General features: G+C 43.1%; 2 pseudogenes; one reads left to right on the top strand and one right to left on the bottom strand.

Moving 5' to 3' along the window:
• On the bottom strand, positions 1-3,967 carry LOC118361479 (chondroitin sulfate glucuronyltransferase-like; annotated as a pseudogene).
• A 733-nt stretch (positions 3,968-4,700) lies between these two features.
• LOC118361131 (ATP-binding cassette sub-family F member 2-like) lies at positions 4,701-19,214 on the top strand (annotated as a pseudogene).
• Positions 19,215-19,315: the final 101 nt, after the last annotated feature.

Genomic DNA, 19,315 nt, shown 5'->3' with positions numbered 1-19,315 from the left:
AGCGACATCTGCCTTTAATATCCGTAGAAAAACAACAGACCCTATCTGTCTAGGGAATGAAACAAACCACACTCTCTATGGGATAAACATACTAAGAAAACTAAGTGTCAAATGAAAGAAAATACAGACACTCAATGGCTTCTCTTTAAATCCAGTATTAGAATCATAATTCAGCACAGCCATGAAGGAAGACATATGGCTCATGCCGGTTTTCTCAAGGTTCATTGTTCATTCATCACCTACCGATAGAAGTTCCCCTTGGGCTACCATTGGAGTGAAAGCACAGAGTTCTGCCAGCCTGCACGCAGTTTGCAGGAACACACGTTGTAACATCACTCCTGAGTCTTTACAGGCCTAAGATTGCACATGGGTTCTTGGTCCTTAGGGATCCGTTTGGAGATTCAACATCCCATAATATGCCTCGTCCAAAAGTCTAGGCAGTGTGGTTCAGGTTCATAAAGAAGGCCAAAGGTATCAAGTCATTCTAGATGGTAAACCTATGGTGCATTTCCACTGTCAGGCTTTGCACCAGTGTTTGGCCCAAAGATGTTGCCTTCTGAGGCCTGTCCCTGAAAAAAGCCTGGAGTGACACCAGTGTTTCAGTGGAAAAGTACCACTAGACCCCCTAAGTGCTGTTGGCCTGCTGCTGCTCAAACAGGGCCATGGCTAGGTGTGACCGCGAGGCCAGGCCCTCCAGGTTACTGAGCACACAGCGGTGGTAGATGTCCTCGCTGAAGCACGGGTTGCACGCCCGCCGCACGTACTTCTGCACTAGTGCCGGCTCCACCGCCCGGAACACGTGCAAGCCCGAGTAGCGCACAAAGATCTCGTACACGTCCATGCTCTCCAGCAGCTCGTCGTTGTCCAGGATGTCAGTGGCCATCTTGGTGCGCGACGCCATGTAGTCGGTGTTGTAGAAGCATGCCTCCTCGAAGACGTGGCGGTCGAAGCGTCCGTCGCGCAGGGCCTCGGCCGGGAAGGAGGCCAAGGTCTGCTGGTCGCGGTACAAGATGGTCTGGCTGAACTCCTGGAAGTGGGTGGGGAAGAACACCTGCCAGTTCCTGATGGCGTTCATGCGGCAGCGGTTGAGGAAGTCTGCGTTGACCTCGGTCCACACCGAGGCCAGGAAGAAGAGCGTGTCCACCGGGTGCTTCTTGGAGATTATGTCCATCAGCTCGACCTGCGAGGGCACCTCAGTCTTCACGCTGATCCAGGGGATCCTCACGTCGCCGTAGCGCTTCTCCACCTCTCCGATCATGGCCTTGATGCCGGCGAACACGTCCGACTGGCTGACGCGCTGGGCGTCAAATGGGTTGTAGACAAACAGGAAGGTGAGCAGGACATTGTCGTGCGTGTCCAGCGTGTTCATCGCATACATGTCCAGGAAGTTACCCACAAAGTCCTGCTCGCGGGCCGTGACTGGCAGGATGACCTGCACCCGGGTGGCCTCCGTCGCATGGGGATGATCTCAATGGTGCTGAGGTGGCGGAGCAGGCTGACCCGCTTGGGGATCACCTGGCTGTGACCTTTCTGTGTGAAGGCTTCCAGGGCCAGGTCCAGCACGTACTCCATGCCCCGGGTGGGGTCAAAGCGCCGGTAGCCGTTGAGCAGGCGGCGTTTCTTGAAGCGCAGCTGGGGCTGGTAGTGCTCGTTGAGGTGCTCCAGCACGGCGCTCACGTCGGCCCAGTTGGCGCCACGCAGTTCACACTTGGGGGCGTTGTCGGAGCATGAGTAGATGTGCTCCTCTGTGAAGTACTCCCAGTTGATGACCTCGAAACGAGTCTTTGGCATGAAGGGAGGATTGACCCCGATTGGCCAGATAGCCCCCACCTTACCCTCTGGGGTCAACTCACTCAGGTTGTTGATCTGGACCTGGACAAAAGACACAACCATAATGACACAACTGTGTTTACATGTATCAAAAGCATCTTAAAATATTTATTTCTTCAATACTATATCAACAATGTTAAGGGTAATTGATTCAAGGTTTAACTGTAATGGGTTGACATTCTCCTTGGTCAGCGTCTCTCAAAGCTTATTATAAGCGTATTATATTGTATATGTATGTATTGTATGAGGGGTGTATTGTGTTAGGGAATCATGTGATGCTTGTTGTATACTGTAGGCTATTTTCTATGTGGAGGACTTTGCGTGATTTGATTCTTAATTGCCCGAGTGGATAAATAAAGTTGTATTGAATTGATTTACAAAGTTCACACTTTTAAACTGACGGATTGTTTACAAAATGACATTAGTAGGTACATTTAGAATGAGTTGATGTCGGAATTTCAAACATCACATCCTCACAAAACGGTTTGGTCACTGTTAAATGCGTAAATATTGGGTGTGTAGGTGTAGATTTTTGTAGAAATTGGTAAGGTATGTAGGAAAACTGAACATTTGCACACTGGACCCGTAACCAGTCAAACCAACACCAGTGCCGACTCCTCAAACAGCCAGAACCATACAGAAAGCCCATCTGATTCCATTAAACAAAATCAACCTGCAGCTGCTGTATCTGTAGGTAGGTCCAGTCCAGTTCGATCTGGCTGAAGCGTTTGTGCAGGTGGTACATGAGGCTGGGCTCTGACACAGGGTGGACTGTGAAGGCATTCTTAAACTGGGCACTGTCCTTTCGCTCTGGGTCTGCTTTCTTCCCCAGCTCAAAGGAGCGATATGTCACGTCCTGTAAGTAACATGCAAACAGCGGGGAGGGAAATGTTAGCCATCCCGCAGGTAAGACAACTGATGGGTGTAGTCAAAGTACTGTAAATCATGATGACATAGCATTGATAAAAGACTGGTAATCGTTATTGAACAACTCTATAGACATGTTTTATAATGATGTCTTAGCTGTGTGTTTTACCTGGTGTACCTCCACACAGCTCAGACCCAGGTAGTCGATGATGCAGCGCCCAAGCCATTCGTCAGGCCTGACGCTGAGGATGTCGTTGCGGCAGGTGTCCAGGTGGGGCTGCAGGCGGGCCAGCAGGCTGCGGGAGAGCAAGTAGCCATAACCCCCGTGGCAGTACCTGGCCCTCTCTTCCCCACCGATGAACTCCTCTGACCGGCCCAAGTAGAGGTCCTGTCCCATGCTGAGGTGGCCCACCAGCTCGGCCAGCCTCTCGGCCTGCATGTAGGTGTCGTCCTGGGCCTTTCATTAAAAAAAAAGCCATTCATAAAAGAAGACACTTCAATAAAATGTAATCATTCTGTCCCATGACTGACTGAAAACAGACCGTTCAAATGGTGGTCTCTTCAGACCCTCTAGGTTAACTGGCTAATTATAACTATCCAGGCCAATAATCCGCTTTAAGAGGTGATTCGGAGAGAAGCGATTAGCAGGATTATCAAACTGTATGGGGTCAATTCCACAGTAACAGAGTGATGCTGAGAATCAGAGTTTTTGGATACTTAAAGTATGGCAAACAAAAACCATTGATTTCAAAGTTAAACAAACCATAAATAATGCACAATTTCTATGGAACACAAATACAATGGAGATGTAAAATGTGGTAACAGAATGATGGTAAAAACTCCCTCCGTTTAAGAGACTACATGTAACCAAAATTATGATTCAAAGATGTCTGCACAAAGAGTGGGGTGTCAGCTATGACATGACACCTTGAGTTTGAAAACATGTTATGCTTATTGAAGTGGATTAACACCCGGTTGTACAACTGACTAGGTATCCCCTTTCAACACACTATTATTCTAATTTTCTTTACTGTACTCTGCTGTCCACGCTTGTGAAACAGACATCTTTGGTGAGCTATACCCCTGTATAGCACTGCCCCACTTTCTCTACTGATTTCTCTGAGCTATTGTCTATTGTCCTTGAGAACTACTCATTGTGTTGAGCGATTTTAATATTCATGTTGACAAAGATACTGACTCCAAGGCCATTGAACATATTCATCTTTTGAGCTCTATGGACTTTATCCAACATGTTACTGGGCTCATCCATAACCGCTGCCACACTCTGAACCTGGTTATTACCAATGGGCTTTCTATTGACAAATACTCTATTATTGATGATGCTTTATCTGATCACCACTGAGTATTTTTTACTACCTTGTTGCCCATAGCACAGGGTAAAAATAAAAACACATTATTCATTTTTACTGCAGTGGGCTAAATCAGGGTTACAGAGTGATTCTTGGTAGTCTTACACAAATCTAATTTGAAACAAAAGTATACACCTTACACACATGGCTATGGACTTAAAAGAAGTAGAGTTGAAATGTACTACATTTTGAGTTCATCCCAATATTACAATTTATATATACAGAACAAAAATAAACGCAACATCTAAAGTGTTGGTCCCATATTTCATGAGCTGAAATAAAAGATCTCTGAAATTTTCCATATGCACAAAAAGCTTATTTCTCTGTTTGTGAGCATTTCTCATTTGCCAAGATAATCCATCCACCTGACAGGTGTGGCATATCAAGACGTTGATTAAAGAGCATGATCAATACACAGGTGCACCTTGTGCGGGTGACAAAAAAAGGCCACTAAAATGTGCAGTTGTGTCACACAACACAATGCAATTGGCATGCTGACTGCAGGAATGTCCACCAGAGCTGTTGCCAGATAATTTAATATTAATTTCTCTACCATAAGCCGCCTCCCAACGTCGTTTTAGAGAATTTGGCAGTACGTCCAACCGGCCTCACAACCGCAGACCACATGTAACCATGCCAGCCCAGGACCTTCACATCCGTCTTCTTCGCTTGCAGGCCCAGCTACCCGGACAGCTGATGAAACTGAGAAGTATTTCTGTTTGTAATCTAGCCATTTTGTGGGGAAAAACTCATTCTGATTGGCTGGGCCTGGCTCCCCAGTGGGTTTGACAGAGAAACACTGGATGTTGTTTTATTTTATAATCTTTATTAATTATGAAATTATGGAAAATATTGATAACATTCCACCCATGAGGCTCTTTAGGTCATTAATTGCCGGAAAGGGCTACGAAACGCTAACTTACCTCTGAGGTTGCTGCAGATGTTATTGAGTGTATGAACAATACACCATCACCCATTCTGCCATCCTCTTGTGATGACTTAGTTCATAACTTTAATGTCAAAGTAAGGGTGGCCATTGATGCCATAGCTCCAGTAAGGTTGAAAAAGGACACATCTAAACGGAGAGCCCCTTGGATGAGTGAGGAAACAAATCAATTAAAGAGAAATTGCAGAAAGGCAGAGCAGAAGTGGAGAAAATCAAAGTTCCAGGTCCACTGATATTTTGAGAGAGCAACTTGGCTATACAGTGTACAAAACATTAAGGACACCTGCTCTTTCTATGACATAGACTGACCAGGTGAATCCAGGTGAAACCTATGATCCTTTATTGATGTCACTTGTTAAATCCATTTAAAATCAGTGCAGATGAAGGGGAGGAGACAGGTTAAAGAATGATTTTTAAGCCTTGAGACGTTCGAGACATGGATTGTGTATGTGTGCCATTCAGAGAGTGAATGGGCAGACAAAATATTTAAGTTCCTTTGAACGGGGTATAGGAGCAGATGCCAGGCACACCAGTTTGTGTCAAGAGCTGCAACACTTCTGGGTTTTTCACACTCAACAGTTTCCCGTGTGTATCAAGAATGGTCCACCACCCAAAGGATATCCAGCCAACTGGAGTCAACATGGGACAGCATCCCTGTGGAACGCTTTTGACACCTTGTACAGTCCAGTCCCTGACAAATTGAGGCTGCTCTGAGGGCCAAAGGGGGGCCAAAGGGTAATCCTTAACGTTTTGTACACTCAATATATACAATTAGAAATGCCTGACAGAAAAATGAGCCTAACTTGAGCACTAATAATCAGAATATTTTGAGAGTGCTCTTCTCGACCATTGATGGCCTGATAAATCCTAACCCCGCAAACCTGTGTGAACATTCCTCCACATCTAAATGTGATGAGTTTGCAGCATATGCCAGAGACAAGATAATAAACATTAGGCTGAGTATCAGTCAAGCAAGACCTGATGAGAAGTTTGATGATATGTGCCTACCACGCAAAGGCACTGTGGAGTTATTTCCCCTGGTTGATGCAGACATGCTCAGGAAAGTGATATCACAACTTCCTACCCCGCCCCTTCTTTAAAACAGTTTTTTATTGCATATCTGAAGAAATGCAAGCTATTGTTAATCCCTCCCTGTTCATGGGCACTTTCCCCACTGCACTACAAACTGCTATGGTGAAACGCCTTCAGAAGAAAAGTCATCTAGTCTTTAGCTTTTAGCAATTTTCAATCAATCTCCAACCTTCCATTCTTAAAACAAAATTCTGGAGAAATTGATATTCAAACAGCTAAATTATTTTTTAAGTGCCAACTGTATTTTTGAAAATGTTCCATTTGGTTTTCGTGCCCCCCAAGGCACAGAGACAGCCTTAGTTAAAGTGGTCAATTATCTTAGCTCCAACAAAGATGCCAAACAGCTCTCTGTCCTTGTACTCTTGGATTTAAGTGCTGCATTCAACACTGTTTACCATGATGTCCTTCTGGACAGACTGGAGAGGTGGGTTGTCCTCTGGTCCAGTTCTAAATTGGTTTAGGACAGGGGTTCGCAAAGTTTTTGGGCCCACGACCTCATTTTGATAACTGAAAATTCTCATTGAAAAACAATGTACTTCATTTTTATATTGTGGCTATGGCAGTCAATTGCAAAACATTCTAACAGTATTTCTTATTGTATTCTCAACATCATATACATTTAATGAGGGGTTGTGACAGTCAGTTGCAAATTAATCTGACATAATTTCCCTTATCTCACCACCACGAATGAGATGGGTCTGCTTGAAGCATGTCGCGTCGGAGCTTCTCAAAGTCAGCGGGCATGGTCGACAGTGTGCACCTAAATTCTCTCCTGTCACATCAAACCTGGATCAATATTTGTTTTAAATGCACCAAATCAGCATACCACAAGTTTTACACATCAGAGGGAGACTGCACAGTATTTATTTTTTAAAATTTTTATTTCACCTTTATTTAACCAGATAGGCTAGTTGAGAACAAGTTCTCATTTACAACTGCGACCTGGCCAAGATAAAGCATAGCAGTGTGAACAGACAACAACACAGAGTTACACATGGAGTAAACAATAAACAAGTCAATAACACAGTAGAAAAAAACGGGGGGAAAAGAGTCTATATACATTGTGTGCAAAAGGCATGAGGAGGTAGGCAATAAATAGGCCATATGAGTGAATAATTACAGTTTAGCAGATTAACACTGGAGTTATAAATGATCAGATGATCATGTGCAGGTAGAGATACTGGTGTGCAAAAGAGCAGAATGATGATCAGTGAGATACACCTGCTGGAGCGCGTGCTACGGGTGGGTGTTGCCATCGTGACCAGTGAACTGAGATAAGGCGGAGCTTTACCTAGCATGGACTTGTAGATGACCTGGAGCCAGTGGGTCTGGCGACGAATATGTAGCGAGGGCCAGCCGACTAGAGCATACAGGTCGCAGTTGTGGGTGGTATAAGGTGCTTTAGTAACAAAACGGATGGCACTGATAAACTGCATCCAGCTTGCTGAGTAGAGTATTGGAAGCTATTTTGTAGATACAGGATAGTCAGTTTTACTAGGGTAAGTTTGGCGGCATGAGTGAAGGAGGCTTTGAAGGAGGCTTTGTTGCGAAATAGAAAGCCGACTCTAGATCTGATTTTAGATTGGAGATGTTTGATATGAGTCTGGAAGGAGAGTTTACAGTCTAGCCAGACACCTAGGTACTTATAGATGTCCACATATTCTAGGTCGGAACCATCCAGGGTGGTGATGCTAGTCAGGCGTGCGGGTGCAGGCAGCGAACGGTTGAAAAGCACGCATTTGGTTTTACTAGCGTTTAAGAGCAGTTGGAGGCCACGGAAGGAGTGTTGTATGGCATTGAAGCTCGTTTGGAGGTTAGATAGCACAGAGTCCAAGAAAGGGCCAGAAGTATACAGAATGGTGTCGTCTGTGTAGAGGTGGATCTGGGAATCGCCCACAGCAAGAGCAACATCATTGATATATACAAAGAAAAGAGTCGGCCCGAGAATTGAACCCTGTGGCACCCCCATAGAGACTGCCAGAGGACCGGACAACATGCCCTCCGATTTGACACACTGAACTCTGTCTGCAAAGTAGTTGGTGAACCAGGCAAGGCAGTCATTAGAAAAACCGAGGCTACTGAGTCTGCCGATAAGAATATGGTGATTGACAGAGTCGAAAGCCTTGGCCAGGTCAATGAAGACGGCTGCACAGTACTGTCTTTTATCGATGATGGTTATGATATTGTTTAGTACCGTGACCGGCTTGGAAACCAGATTGCACAGCGGAGAAGGTACGGTGGGATTTGGGATGGTCGGTGATCTGTTTGTTAACTTGGCTTTCGAATACCTTAGATAGGCAGGGCAGGATGGATATAGGTCTGTAACAGTTTGGGTCCAGGGTGTTTCCCCCTTTGAAGAGGGGGATGATCTCGGCAGCTTTCCAATCCTTGGGGATCTCAGATGATACGAAAGAGAGGTTGAACAGGCTGGTAATAGGGGTTGCGACAATGGCGGTGATAGTTTCAGAAATAGAGGGTCCAGATTGTCAAGCCCAGCTGATTTGTATGGGTCCAGGTTTTGCAGCTCTTTCAGAACACCTGCTATCTGGATTTGGGTAAAGGAGAAGCTGGGGAGGCTTGGGCGAGTAGCTGCGGGGGGGGGGGCAGAGCTGTTGGCCGAGGTTGGAGTAGCCAGGATGAAAGGCATGGCCAGCCTTTGAGAAATGCTTGTTGAAGTTTTCGATTACCATGGATTTATCGGTGGTGACCGTGTTACCTAGCCTCAGTGCAGTGGGCAGCTGGGAGGAGGTGCTCTTGTTCTCTATGGACTTTACAGTGTCCCAGAACTTTTTGGAGTTAGAGCTACAGGATGCAAATTTCTGCTTGAAAAAGCTGGCCTTTGCTTTCCTGACTGACTGCGTGTATTGGTTCCTGACTTCCCTGAACAGTTGCATATCACGGGAGCTATTCGATGCTATTGCAGTCCGCCACAGGATACTCAAAGTATTCCCTTTGAGTCCGATCCAAAACTCCTCCATAGTGACCCGTGAATGCGGCCACATGACAGCTCGATCAGCTGTTGGATTTCACTTCCCGGCAAGCTCACAGAGCCAGGATCACAGTCAAATGGATTTAGCTGATTCAGTCGTCACTCATCTGTAGAATTTTTGTTTTTCCGTTGCATGCTTGTGTTCAGTTCACTCAGTTTCCCAAATGTCTGTTACATAGGCAATGAGACATTTTATTTGTTTACACAGAGTCAACAGTCTTTTTAAAAATATATATTTTTACATCCATTACGAATGACAGTTCCCCTCTCAATTCAAAAGATCTTTCCAACACTTCTCCTCGATAACCACCAAGCCTCGGTGTGAAATAGAACATTGTCCTGCTCTGATCCCAGATCTCCACCTAGTTTTGCGAACAGGTGTGCACGAAGTAGTTTACAATAGAAGTTACCTGGGCCGTATCTCAGTTCTGCGTACATCTGTTAATTGAAATGCATTCCAGGTGACTACCTCATGAAGCTGGTTGAGAGAATGCCAAGCGTGTGCGAAGCTGTCATCAAGACAAAGGGGTGGCTACTTTGAAGAATCTCAAATATAAAAAATATTTGGATTTGTTTAACACTTTTCTGGTTACTACATTATTCCATAATATTTGTTTTATACATGGTTGTGATGTCTTCAATATTATTCTACAATGTAGAAAATAGTTTTAAAAAATGTTTAAAAAAAATAAGAAAAACCCTTGAATGAGTAGGTGTGTCCAAACCTTTGACTGGTACTGTACGTATATTTAGTGTTAGAGAAAAGGTGCATATTTTCTAAAGGTCTGTCTTGATCAAAAAGTCTGCCCCCATCGCTGTGAACGTCTCACTAAGCTATAGCTTGGCTTCCTGAACTCGTTAGGAACTTGCCTTTCCTCTCATATGAATCTACTATTTTAGATTACTGGCTATAAATCGATGTTTGAATGTGCTACAGCGACAAAACCACTCCCTCCTGCTGCATTACAATGTAAGAATTCCAGACATATGCTTTGCTAGTGGCTGTGACGTAGAGTTCTGATGGACAGTAGGAAGAGAGAATGAAATGGTAGGAGGGACATCCCCGCTTCAAGTGGTATCGGATTTCACATCCTGCTTCATACAGGCAGAAGAGACATACTCCTGTGTCTGTGAGAATCAGGGTTACCGCGCAATGCAAGCCATTTTGATCTATGGTGTCCACATATTGATTTATATACGAAAATGTCGGTCGGAACCGGCACCAGAAACACTCAAGTCCCAAAAACAGGGGACTTTACATCTAAACAAATATAGACTCTTAGCTTTCATTTGACACCAAAATTGATGTGCTCCTATGAACTTCCCTTTAGTACTCAAGCCAGGGTTCTTGACATGGAATTGGCCATGGGCTTTTTAAACAAATCTTTATCAAGGGGTGAAATGTCAGTAGCGGTCTAATAGCATTGGCCATCTCTTTCTTCTCCTTCCTTTTTTAACAACTTTCATATAGCCTAAGAAATGATGGTATCTGTTCCCTAAAAGTGTAGGCCGACATATTCTACATCATATCAACCAGAGTGGGTTAGACCCAGTACGAACAGATCAAATCAGTTTAAAAATGGGTGAACAAACAACGAAAATCTGTGAGAATCAAACAGACAGTGGCCTATAAAGGTTTTCCTTTTGAAACAACGTGTGATGCATCTGCAGCGAAAGTCATGATTTGCGTCATTCACATATCGATGACGAATTTGGCAATGTTAGCAGGTTGCACAAGCGTTAGTTCCCAGAAAACACCACTCATGCCTCGCACTGGGGTGCATTATTTTTTATAACAGTTATAAAAGAGGATTTCATAAAAGAGATCCAATAGCTTAAATAAATATACATTATTTTAAAATTATATATATATGTATGTGCAATAAGCAAAATTCTTTGATTTGTCAAACAGATAAAAGGGGTCTTAGAAAACATCTACCAGAAAGTCTTAAAAGGTATTACAAAAACAATAATATTGAAGTAAATACCCCTGGCAACTAATATAAACACTTTTTTCTGCCTTCTGTAAGTGTAAGAAACATTGTGCCTTGAAATTCCTTTACCAAAAACCCACAGATCTTTTAAGATATTGTCTCATTTCTTTCCCTCATGTGAAGGGAGGACAATGAAAGTTCACAGAACTATCAAGGTAGACCTATCAATTAGTTAGTGTTTTTACTGATACCAATTTTGTATATGAATTATTAAGTCATTAAAAATCTAAATTCTGTTATCAAATCGGTCAGTCTGCCCTGGATTTCAGCGCCTACCCTCCTCTAACCGTGACGACGCTGGGACAATAGTATGCCGCCCTATGGGACTCCCAATCACAGCCAGTTGTGATACATCCAGGGATCGAACCCGAGTCTGTAGTGACGCCTCTTGCATTGCGATGCAGTGCCTTAGACCGCTGCGCCACACAGTTCCAAAGTACAGCACAGTTGAGTAGAGTAGATTGTCAGGAGAGTAGAGTACAGTGCAAAGTAGAGAACACTAGAGTTGAGTACACTGTACTGAACTATACTCTTCTGAACTATACTCGACTTTGCTGTACTTTGATGTCCAAACTTGTGAAACATAAACGTCTATGATTGGTCGGGTCCAGAACATCCAAATTTGGTCTTGTTTGTTGGCAGAGCTCATTAAAATAATAGCCAGTGTGTAGAATAATACCCAAATATGCATAAAGGAGGATATTGCATATTTCTACCTGTGTGTACCTATTCAGGATACATCACCATGAAGAGAATGACATTCATATCCATAATTATGCATTTCTGTGTAGTATAGATCAGGGAGACATGATAAAATGGTGTTACGGCAATTCTGTTACTGGGTGTAAATCCACTTCACTTATTGTAGTTCAATAACCTAAAGAGATTTTTTCAAACTCAAGGTGTCAAGTCATAGCTGACACCCCATTCCTTCTGCAGACAACTTTATATCTTAATTTGGAGAAGATATTTAAGAATTTTTGGATAACGTGGTCACATTAAAAAGAGGAAGATTTTACCTAAATTCTGTTACAAAACTTTGCATCTGCACCTTTCTTCCAATAAATGTGTTTGTAGAATTGTATGTGTAAATTGTTAAAAGTAATAATTTTGCATAGATTTGTATGGTTTGTTAAACTTTGAAATCAATGGATTTTGTTTGGTATCCATTTTAAGTGAAAAACCTGCCCATTTGCAAACTCTTATTTCTGAAACCTAGTGTTAGGCTAGGATGTGTTATTCCTCTGTGCATCCATCCCAAAATGCTCACCTGAGGACCTTCTTGTGTGGTTTGTTGGGGTCCTTGTGGTATGGTATGATGCGTGGCTGGAAGTCCTCATTCCCAGGACCACCTCTCTGGTCCCCATGGGGGTCATAAATCAAAATCAAATCAAATTGTATTTGTCACATACACATGGTTAGCAGATGTTAATGCGAGTGTAGCGAAATGCTTGTGCTTCTAGTTCCGACAATGCAGTGATAACCAACAAGTAATCTAACTAACAATTCCAAAACTACTGTCTTATACACAGTGTAAGGGGATAAGGAATATGTACATAAGGATATATGAATGAGTGATGGTACAGAGCAGCATACAGTAGATGGTATCAGTAGTATATACATATGAGATGAGTATGTAGACAAAGTAAACAAAGTGGCATAGTTAAAGTGGCTAGTATATACATATGAGAGATGATATAGAGTACAGTATATAGAGATGAGTATGTAGACAAAGTAAACAAAGTGGCATAGTTAAAGTGGCTAGTGATACATGTATTACATAAGGATGCAGTCGATGATGTAGAGTACAGTATATACGTATGCATATGAGATGAATAATGTAGGGTAAGTAACATTATATGAGGTAGCATTGTTTAAAGTGGCTAGTGATATATTTACATCATTTCCCATCAATTCCCATTATTAAAGTGGCTGGGAGTTGGGTCAGTGTCAATGACAGTGTGTTGGCAGCAGCCACTCAATGTTAGTGGTGGCTTTTTAACAGTCTGATAGCCTTGAGATAGAAGCTGTTTTTCAGTCTCTCGGTCCCAGCTTTGATGCACCTGTACTGACCTCGCCTTCTGGATGATAGCGGGGTGAACAGGCAGTGGTTCGGTGGTTGATGTCCTTGATGATCTTTATGGCCTTCCTGTAACATCGGGTGGTGTAGGTGTCCTGGAGGGCAGGTAGTTTGCCCCCGGTGATGCGTTGTGCAGACCTCACTACCCTCTGGAGAACCTTACGGTTGAGGGCGGAGCAGTTGCCGTACCAGGCGGTGATACAGCCCGCCAGGATGCTCTCGATTGTGCATCTGTAGAAGTTTGTGAGTGCTTTTGGTGACAAGCCGAATTTCTTCAGCCTCCTGAGGTTGAAGAGGCGCTGCTGCGCCTTCTTCACGACGCTGTCAGTGTGAGTGGACCAATTCAGTTTGTCTGTGATGTGTATGCCGAGGAACTTAAAACTTGCTACCCTCTCCACTACTGTTCCATCGATGTGGATAGGGGGGTGTTCCCTCTGCTGTTTCCGGAAGTCCACAATCATCTCCTTAGTTTTGTTGACGTTGAGTGTGAGGTTATTTTCCTGTCTCCCCTGTTGCTGCCCAGGAAGAGACCCCTATTGCCCAGTTCATCTCCACACGAGTCAAATGGGTCTCCCTGGGTCCAGGAGACCATCAGCAGGCTCAGGCTGCATCCCAAAGAGAGCCCCAGGATAAGGGGGAAAGCAGGCCTGAACATGGCCAGGAAGGAGGAAAGACGCATAAAGAAGAGGTGGACTTCAGTGCTGTCAATCAAGTTTTATGTTATGTTCCTCTGAAATTCTCCACAAACATTTGTAGAATGCTGTTTAAAACCATGTAATCGCCCTTCTGGTGTAGTGCCAACCACTTTCAAGCTAGGTTCAGTCAAATCTGATAAATTGGCACAATCCTGGCTGTGATGAACCATGGAGTAGATAGCTCACTACATCCTTATCAGTGCCATTTAAAGACAAGGTACTATAAGGTATTTACTATAGAATAACTTGACACACTGAACAGACAGCTGTATTGACTGCCACTGTTCAGCAGTCAATACCTAGCTACTGTAATAGGTTTCTGTCCAATATTAAACCATCTAGCTAGCTAGTAGGCTAACAAGTACGCAAGCCAGCCAGAAATAACAATTTGCAATTGGCTTGCTACGAGTTAACTAGCTAGTGAGGTGGCTGGCTAGTGTCCCACTGCTGTAACGTTATTCATATTTTACATAACTATCCTGACAAAACTACAACATCCAAGCCTCGGTATCGGGTAGCAAACTACCTAGTTAACGGTGTTTGTCCTTCGTTCTCTCCCCAAAACAAAGTGTGTTTTCCTCTCCATTTTTGTTCATGCAGGCGCAGTTATCCATATTTTGTCTGGAGGTGGTCAGAAAACGATGAAATTCCATGTCAGCGTGATCCTCAGAAACACAGCATGCATGCTGTCTTTTCTTCAAATGATGTCAGGCTAATGATGTATCTACAGCAGTTTACCAAGTCGACCTTTTTTTGCTCTCACTTCCTCAAAGTGAGTAATTCACCGCCTCCAAGTAAAGAATCTATTTCAAATCTTCATGAATTAATTTTTAAAAATGCTACTTGTCAGAGAGAAACCTTCCGGAAAGCGTGTCGTGCACTGGATAAGGTACTATCTGGAAATATTGCTTCTCATTCTCAACCATTCTGCACTGCGCTTGTGGGGCAAAATGCTGTCAGACACGTCGTCATCAGACGTCTGTAGAGGGGGTCTCGAATGGGCCCTTCAAATTCAATACCACCCAGTATTTGGAATGCTTCATTCTATTTTTTTCCCTTAATTTTCTTGCATTCAAAAAGATACATTGTATGCATCCAGAACAGTAGTGAGGAAAATATTTAGCTAAAATATTTTTTGAAGGGGGTAGGGAATCTAATAATTCCTTTTATGTGACTCACCTCAAACTTAATGTCAAAGATTGTTGTGCTGGCAACACTCATTGGGCACATATCCAAATCATTACTTTATTTTGTAAATCACAGTCTGATTACTTATGCAACTGAAACATGGACCAATACATTTGATTTAATATCCACCTTATTATCCATCCTTTCAACATTCCATAATCTGAAACTAACCCTGATTCAGATGACCATCCTACCCATGCTAGATTACGGAGACATAATTTATAGATCGTCAGGTAAGGGTGCTTTAGAGCAGCTAGATGTTCTTTACCATTCGGGCATCACATTTGCCACCAATGCTCCTTATAGAACACATCACATTACTCTTCTGTAAACTGGTAATTTCTTTGTACCCGTCGCAAGACCCACCCATGTTTATTTATAAAACCCTTTTAGGCCTCACTCCCCCCTATCTAAGATGCCTACTGCAGCCCTCATCTTCCACATATAACACCCGTTCTGCCTGTGACATTCTGCTAAAGGTCCCTGTAGTATATCTGGGATCTACATCTTTTTATATTAGTTACTATGCTGTTACTAAGCAGTAATGTATTACGGCAGTGTTACGTTACTACACCTAATAGAAAATGCACATGCGCACTAGGGTGCCGGGAACTGTAGAGCACGAGGGGTTTTGACTAAACGAAAACTAACTGTACTCCTGTCTCCTGCCTGGTCATTTCTCCACAACACAAATATTACAGTCCCCAAAGTACCTACATCCCTGAGTCGCTGCTCTTTTCAGTTCGCTGCAGCTAGCAACTGTAACGAGCTGCAACAAACACTCAAACGCTCAATCGCTTCATTCAAAGACTCAATCATGGACACTCTTAGTGACAGTTGTGGCTGCTTTGCGTGATGTGTTGTCTCTACCTGCTTGCCCTTTGTGCTGTTGTCTGTGCACAATAATGTTTTCGATTTTTTTAGGGGTGGATCAGCTTAATATTGCGGAAAGATTGTTGCTTTCATCAATGTAATTGTCTGCATAATTTCCAATCCCCCATATTTTGGGGGGTAAATATATATATCCATATACAGTGGGACAAAAAAAGTATTTAGTCAGCCACCAATTGTGCAAGTTCTCCCACTTAAAAGATGAGAGAGGCCTGTCATTTTCATCATAGGTACACTTCAACTATGACAGACAAAATGAGGAGAAAAAAAAAATCCAGAAAATCACATTGTAGGATTTTTAATGAATTTATTTGCAAATTATGGTGGAAAATAAGTATTTGGTCACCTACAAACAAGCAAGATTTCTGGCTCTCACAGACCTGTAACTTCTTCTTTAAGAGGCTCCTCTGTCCTCCACTCGTTACCTGTTTGAACTTGTTATCAGTATAAAAGACACCTGTCCACAACCTCAAACAGTCACACTCCAAACTCCACTATGGCCAAGACCAAAGAGCTGTCAAAGGACACCAGAAACAACATTGTAAACCTGCACCAGGCTGGGAAGACTGAATCTGCAATAGGTAAGCAGCTTGGTTTGAAGAAATCAACTGTGGGAGCAATTATTAGGAAATGGAAGACATACAAGACCACTGATAATCTCCCTCGATCTGGGGCTCCGCGCAAGATCTCACTCCGTGGAGTCAAAATGATCACAAGAACGGTAAGCAAAAATCCCAGAACCACACAGGGTGACCTAGTGAATGACCTGCAGAGAGCTGGGACCAAAGTAACAAAGCCTACCATCAGCAAGGGCATTGAAGATGAAACATGGCTGGGTCTTTCAGCATGACAATGATCCCAAACACACCGCCCGGGCAACGAAGGAGTGGCTTCGTAAGAAGCATTTCAAGTTCCTAGAGTGGCCTAGCCAGTCTCCAGATCTCAACCCCATAGAAAATCTTTAGAGGGAGTTGAAAGTCTGTGTTGCCCAGCAACAGCCCCAAAACATCACTGCTCTAGAGGAGATCTGCATGGAGGAATGGGCCAAAATATCAGCAACAGTGTGTGAAAACCTTGTGAAGACAGAAAACATTTGACCTCTGTCATTACCAACAAAGGGTATATAAAAGTATTGAGATAAAAAGTTTATTGACCAAATACTTATTTCCTACTTTCTCACAAAATGTTAAATATAATTCTATGGGAAGGCGATCCATTCCTGGTGCTTTTTTCCGTGCAAATGTTTTAACAATGTATAATATTTATTTTTGAGTGTTTGAGGGTCTAAGAAAGCTGATCAGTCCAACTGTTTAATTCGGATTTGTATCGATTTTCACAGAAGCTTTTAAAATGGTCATTAATCACATTTTCTAATTAACGCATTTATGTTTTTATCTTTAAAAATGATAACTGGTTTGGCATGTAGTCATTTTGTGAGGGCTTGGTTCTGATGGGGAACGACAGCTGAACTAAGCCCATGATGCATTTATAACTTATAATATTCAAGAATCAAAGGCTATATATCGTTAATTTAAAAGTAAAAATATATCATGCAGTTGCGTATAATGAACTGCTCGTATGCATTGAACCTTTCACAATTTCCTCTTGAACAAATACTGTATTTTCTTATGAAGAAATCAGAGGTTATTCACACTATGGCTCATTTTAATGTTGCAGAGATGGAAATCAGCTCGCTGGCTCATAGACACTGTCTTTTTATTTTCCTTCCTGTGGAAATATCCCCCCTCCTTGTTGTCATGGTTCAGAATGTTAGCTTCAAAGAGTGACAACCAGGTCAGTCTGAAACAATGAGTCTGTTTTTATTGGAGTTTGAGCTCTCATTTCTTGTGTTCCTTCCTTATTCACTCAACTGTCTCTTCCTCCTCCAGTCACACATATACAAGAACCTGGAGTTCGGGGTTGACCTGGACCCGCGAGTGGCTCTGGTGGGGCCTAATGGAGCAGGAAGTCTACACTACTCAAACTCCTGATAGGGAGAGTGAGATGGCACCATTTCAGTCAACTCTTGTTTTACCATATTGTAATGACAGTAGTGTATACATGGTAATACCCCTCGTTCTTTGTTTGGCTCTCCAGCTTCTCCCCACTGAAGGCATGATTAGGAAACATTCTTATGTGAAGATTGGCCGATATCACCAGGTAGAAACATTAAAAGTTGCCTGGTATTCCCAAAGATAGCCATCCCCTGCCGGTCACTGGGTTTTGATTGACAGGCATACTGCTTTTATGCATGGATGTTGCAACTCTGCAGCCAAAGTCCTAAAGGCCTTTGTACTTCACACCTATTCTGGGTCAGCACATATGCTTGTTAATGTATATCTGAATGTATTTGATATATGATTTATTTATCTGCAGCATCTGACAGACCAGGAAAAAAAAAATATTGAAAAAAAAAATTGGATTGATGAAATAGTGTACTCTTACACGTTCTTGTGCCTTACCTCTGTCCACTCCGCTAGGTGAGACCGATAAGAAACCTGTCGGACGGGCAGAAGTGTTGGGTGTGCTTCGCCTGGCAGAACCCACACATGCCTTTCCTGGACATCAAGACCATTTAACGCCCTGGCTGACACCATCAATGACTACGAGGGCGGCATGGGGCTGGTCAGCCACGACTCAGCCAGCAGGTACCGCCATTATGTACTCCATGACCGGGCACTTATATGTACTTCACATCACTTAGCCTAATGTGCAACACAATTTAAAACATTAACAAATATTATATTATTATTATATATTATTATTAAAACCCTGCCAGGTCAATAGAATTGGGGAGAAAATGGACATGTTTTCAAAAGAGGTTTGTTCATTTCCTATCATTCTGATATAGAGCTGTGACACCAACTGTTTGTTTTTTCCCCCCCGGGTGGCTCAGGAGACCTGGGAGTGTGAGAAGCAAACCATCACCAAATTGAACAGACTTCCTGGCAAACAACAAATATTTGAAATCAAAGATTGACAACCAAGCACATCTAGAGCCCCTGCAATCTGAGCTAGTAAACCCAATCTCCATCATGGACTTGGCCTCCAAGTGCATGTGTGGTGGAACAATATTCCTCACCCGCTCCGGGGTGACGTTTCCCCTAGGTACAGCTCTAGGAGAAGAGTCCTCTTCCCCCAATCCTAACCATTAGTGGGGAAAATGCTAAACTGACCCAAGAACAGCATCTAAGGGCAATTTCACCCACCTGCTTCCAGCTCAGTCTGCACTCCAAACGGCTGATTTCGCCAGAAGCATGTCAAAGTGCATTATAGAATACATTCCATTGTGCTGACATCAAAAGTGTATGCAGCAGCTTTTATGTCATTTATGATATTTCAAAGTGACTTGTTTTCCTTGTGTAAAAGAGCC

Source organism: Oncorhynchus keta, chromosome 28 (assembly GCF_023373465.1).
Source record: "Oncorhynchus keta strain PuntledgeMale-10-30-2019 chromosome 28, Oket_V2, whole genome shotgun sequence".
Taxonomy (NCBI): domain Eukaryota; kingdom Metazoa; phylum Chordata; class Actinopteri; order Salmoniformes; family Salmonidae; genus Oncorhynchus; species Oncorhynchus keta.
Note: the sequence above shows the minus strand (reverse complement) of the source record. Positions and strands in the feature narration are given on the sequence as shown.